This window comes from Colias croceus, chromosome 11 (genome assembly GCF_905220415.1).
Source record: "Colias croceus chromosome 11, ilColCroc2.1".
NCBI lineage: Eukaryota > Metazoa > Arthropoda > Insecta > Lepidoptera > Pieridae > Colias > Colias croceus.
Genome location: NC_059547.1, coordinates 2,617,609 through 2,623,764, shown reverse-complemented (window position 1 = coordinate 2,623,764; position 6,156 = coordinate 2,617,609).

Below are 6,156 nucleotides of genomic sequence, written 5' to 3'. Positions count from 1 at the left end.
TGCAATGTTTATTTTTGAGCAGAACTAAAGCCTATTTTAGTTAGTTAGATAATAATACCTAATTGAAAAGGCAAAGTAGGTGCATTTTTAATTGAAATGAGTAATTTTTTTTAATTATTTATTTATACATAGCAGGTGTCCATTATCATGGCATAATTTTTTTTTTCATAATTGCTAATTAATATTATAACGTTATCAGTTTATTCGCTTCTACTAACTTCGGCTATCAAACAAGGAAATTAAAAATATAATGCTCTATGACAATATCCAGTATGTATTTAGTTGTTAGTTTGTTTAGAATTTTTTTTAAGTTTATCAAAAATTGTTTTTATAATCTATGGTACCTAGTTTTAATACTGTTGAACGTGCAATTTTAAACAAAATATGTGAATTTTAAAGAATACATGAAATATGAATGTGAATTTTATGGTTTTATTTATAATTTATCCCTATTTAACTTTTATTTACAATTGAGTATTCCTGAACACATTTTGAGGAAAAAAAAAATGATATTTATAATTAGATATTATTTAGTCCAACTTTTGTATTAGCTTTCAAAATCGTATTAAATTAAAAATTGAAGTACATTAAAATACCTAAAATTAAAAGCTCATAATAATATAATTAAGTATCTAGTAAAATATCTAGTAAAATCATATAAACTGCAGGAATCGAATTCAAGACCTAAAACATCGCGTAGAAATTCACCAATACTAACATCGCATCTAGATAACATACCTGTAAATAATGACAAACAGATAATACCTACCTAGGTATGTAATAAGTCCTAATTAATAAAACATTTTTTAAACACAAATTATTGTTTACTATTAGAATTTTTCTTCGAATGAATACCTACAGCACATTGAGATTCCTAAAAATTACCTATAGATAGGTACATATAATATTACCTAGATAGATTCACTTAAAAATGTCCTGCATTCGGATATTTTATATTCTTTATTAGCTCTGTCCTGTGGTTTTATCCGCCCTGCTTCGCTTTTGATCTTTAGTGTGATGATAATTAAAAAATTGTCTAACCACGTCTATATCATCGAATTTTTTTTAATACCTAATTAGGTAGTGAATTTACGTAGTATTTGTAGGTACTCTTTGAAGTGAATATACAGAATATATAAATCTCGTGTCACAATGTTTGTCCTCAATGGACTCCTAAACCACTTAACCGTTTATAATAAAATTCGCACACCATGTGCAGTCCGATCCAACTTGAGAGATAGGATAGTTTTTATGAAAAAAAAAACGTAAACATGTAGGTACCACGGGCGAAGTCGGGGCGAACCGCTAGTCCAATATATAAATATCATCTACCGCATACTAATAGGTATACTGTTTAGATCTTTTTTAGATATTGACCATTGTTTTTAAATACCTACCCATTATGTTTTAAAAAAAACGTAACTATTAATATGCCGTTGGCGAACTTATATAATTATAATATGATGCTGCTTCTTACCCTAAAAATGTAATACCTATGACAATTATATTTCTAAACTTTAAGGTTTCCTGGTAATTTTAAAATATAATACCTAATTGATAAATAAAAATATATTTACGGCGATCGATTGTACAAGCTTATTATCAGTTATTTTTTACGTTACGGTGAACTTTTAGTAATTTCAAGTATTATCACATTTTCTTTTAATTGACCATTGTGTTGAGTATGGTCAGTAATAAGAATGCAAGTGTAACAATGTTACACTTGCATTCTTATTGGTACTCTAAGGTATAGCTCTACTAAAATATTATGTAACGACATCTATTATCACATGAGGTCAAGTTTTGTTGATTATAGCGCCCTCTCTTATTTCACTTATCAAAACTTAATTGGTTACACTGCCATCTAGTGGCCAATAGCTGAACCAAAGTAAACTCTTAACTAGTTCAAATATTCGTTCATAGATGGCGTTATGTTGATTACAGCGCCGTCTCTTATTTATTTTATTAAAATTGAATTGGTTACACTGCCATCTAGTGGCTAATAACTGAATCACGGTAAACTCTTAACTAATTCAAATATCCGTCCATAGATGGCGCTATTACAGAACTTGCCATTAAAATTATTACAGTTTACTACTTGTATTTTATTATTTTTATAGCAAGTTTAAATAAATATTAATTTAAAAAATATAAAAATGGAAAGTTGCAATTTTTATTAAAAAATATATTAGGTATGTTGTCTATGGTTACTTAATTGATTTTTTCAGGCGACCAAAAATTTTAAATTAAGAATTTAGAAATAAATAGGAAAACAAAATTCTGGTAAAATCTTGATAAAATGCATTGAAATTCGGAATATTACTAACTTAACTAATAATTACGTGCTTCTTTATTACGTAATGTTATGTCTTATTACAGTGAACCCAATAAACTCATTATCATTACATTATTGTTGAATTTTTCATGATTATTAATATGATTTCCAATTCTGAAATGGCTGCAGATTATTATTAAAGGTACGTTAATAATACTTTTACACATAATAATATAACATAACACACAGCCCACAGGTCAGGTTTAAAGGGTAAGTAAGCCGTGGTATTTTAATAGTTAAATACCATTAAAAGAGTTTCTATATTATTATGCAGATGAGTCAAGGCTTCTGAGGAAGTAGGAAATAATATTGTAATACTGTGGAGGAAGAGTGTGGCAGGATGAGCAATTGTTTTGAATAGGCTTCAATCTTCCTAATAATATGATATCCTATACCGTTACTCTAGTCATAGGAAAGGAAAGGTAAGTGTTTTTTATTGGTTTTTCTTTAGTAAATAGACGTACTCATTTACTTTATATATAAGATACTACATGGCAAGTATATGAACTATAACTTATGTATTACGGTTTACCTATTGTTTATGTTTGAATGATTGTATGGGTGCTTCTTTTATTTGAACTAAACTGCAGTGGTAAAAAATATATTTCGAATGCTACATTGATTAACATAATCTACATAATATTATGTAGCATTCATTGATCACCTGATCAGAGATCACCATCACATGATTATACAGATTTTTTTTGAAATAAAGTTTATTGTTTATAAAGTGAAGTTAGGTAGGTGGAAACGAACGACGCAAGTTTGCTTACGATGTTCACCTTGGATAGTTCCTCCCTTTGCTGTAGAGTACAACCCTTGTTGAACATTTAGTCTTGTACCTAAAATCGCAATCTAAAATCTTCATTAGCTAGGTAAATCACTATCTACTATTTGTAAAAAGCTACGTTATCGGTACCAATACAAAAAGTAGTTAAATTAAATCGTGTGTATCTCACGCGAGACAGTGGCCTCGAATCAAATCATTATGATACACACAGACGACCTTCATGATCTTGAAAATTATAAACAAGACTAGCTTTCCGCCCGCGGCTTCGCCCGCGTTTTCAAAGAAAAACCCGCATAGTTCCCGTTCCCGAGGGATTTCCGGGATAAAACCTATCCTATCTCTCAAGTTGGATCGAACTGCACATGGTGTGCGAATTTTATTATAATCGGTTAAGTGGTTTAGGAGTCCATTGAGGACAAACATTGTGACACGAGATTTATATATAATATTAAGAAGAAGATTTAGTTTTAACTTACTCTATAGGTAATAGATATAAGATAGGTAGGTCCCCTGTCTTTTTAACAAATGCTTTATGTATTTCTACAGAACACAACTTTAACACAACTAAGGACACAACCATTCTATGTTTTTCGAATGCTAGATGTACTTATATATTGTCTGTAGGTTTGCCATATTACGTACCTATTGGTTATAATATAAAAGCTGTTGGTCTTGTGCATAGTATCTCTGGTCCCGTCGAATTTCCTTATCATAACCACAGTATTACAATATTATTTCCTAATTGTAATTATACTATGTCATAACTATGAGAGTGATGGTGTAAAACGTGCAATCGTTATCGTCGCCTGAAACAAAAGCATAAATAAATATAGGTATAATACTTAATTTGTATGCATCCTTAGGGATTAAACTAATCTATTTAAGCGAACCAGTTCATATTTTGTTACGAACACTTTTTTGTAATACAATAATAATAAGATCACATGCGATAGTATCTAAATATCTACACAATTACAAATAGAGCTATACATAATAATATTATACCGTATTAGTGGTTAGTCGTAAAATATTATTCAGTCTGTTGTAGATAATTCAAATACAAATTGAAATGAAATTGTCCGTGCCTTTTGCTTGTTTACTTTCAGACAAAAAATTTCATGCTCATAAATTTCTGTTTCTTGTAGTTTAATTAACGTATTTATGGTTGTGCTTTCGTCAAAAGAACTGCTCAAAGGATCCAATCCTTCAAACTACCGTGTATTACATAAAATAATATGATAGTCTAATATTATTATGTACTACCTAGAATGGCTGGCGTCAAATAATACGAGCATCGCTTTAGCATACTTGCAACGAAACTATGCTATATAATATTATCTTTTCTCCATAATATTTTTGTTGAGAGAATGTGATAAATAACAATATTAACGACTTTAACAAATGAATCTAAAGCCGACCTATATTTTACACAGAATATTATACTGCTGATTAGGTACAATCCTTTGTGCAAACGCAATAAAAATGACCGAGGCACAAAATTAATGTCAACTTTATTCAATTTTTCTATTATATTTCATTTTAAAATTTCTCCAAATCTCAAGTCAAGAAAGAGCTAAATTGAAATATTTTTATAAAAAGTCACAACTAATAAAGAAAGAAAACAGACACGCTATAACGTGCCATCTAAATTCAGAACTAGCAGCACAGTGAGACACTCCTACGACGCCGTGAGCAATGTTAAACAGTGGACATAGGAGACTATAATATAAACGAGGGTTCAGTACATTATCTGTACTAATATTATAAAGCTGAAGAGTATTTTTGTTTGTTTGTTTGAACGCGCTAATCTCAGGAACTACTGGTCTGATTTGTGAAAATTATTTCGGTGTTAGATAACCCATTAATTGAGGAAGGCTATAGCTATATATCATTACGCTAAGACCAACAGGAGCGGAGCCATGCTGGTGAAACCGAGAAGCGCAGCTAGTATGCAATACCTATAAGTACCTCGTTATTTGATGTTTATTAACAATTATAAATTTTAAAAAACGGAACCTACAATTTTTGTTGAAGATTTTTTTAATATTATCAACCGTACTCATAAATGCATCATTCATTTTTTTTATTTATTGTAGTTAGTTTTCAAAGGTTTCCACTTAACTTATTTTAATGAGCGATGCTTTACAAAGATTGAAATAGTCATGTATAAATAATATTTTGTATCATATTTTCAGGGATTCATTTATAATTTCTTATTTAACCTATTTTATTGATTTAATACAAGAACCAAATCTCATTACATCAATCACATTACCTACATTAATATTTTCAAAATTGAAAACCAAAAACTACAAAAAAATATATCGAAAAACAAGACAAGGAACCCCAAAATTCTAAAGCGGCGAACTAAAAACATTTCCACGAAAAGTCACTGAAAATTTCAAGAGTGTTTGAGAAACAAAGCGACTCCAACAGCACAAGAGGCACAAAGCCGGAGCAATTAGCTATAGACAATATGATTGTTATAACTTCAACAGAGCTGTGATAATGAGATACAGGCATTCAGACGAATGTTTGATCTTACGCATGTGTAGAGCTTTTGTAAAGAGAACACATTTAAAGAGCAATTATAATTGTGAAGAAGTGTGTTATGACAGCGTAAAAAAGGGCGTGTGTGCCGAGCTCACGTGTCAGAATTGAAACTTCTTTGGCAAGATTCAAAGATACGAAAATCGTCGCCTTACTCCATGACGTGACGGTAGTGCCATGACGTGACGTCGAAATTTTATTTAAAGAAGTTTCACTTGAAAAAGCCTTTTCTTGTAGAGTAACTAGAGTTATACCATGTGTTTACGCATAGCTAAAGTTCCAGGGAAAAAGATTCTGGTCACTAACAGTGGCATACTGGCAGGCAGTGGATTAACAAATAAACTCCAATAATAAATTCCTCAGTAACATGATACGGATTATGGAATCCCAAGTGCAATTCTTCAACAACAAACTGAAAGACTACAAAAATTAATAAATATCTATCTGTCATTTTCCATTAACTTACCACGTTTTCACTTGC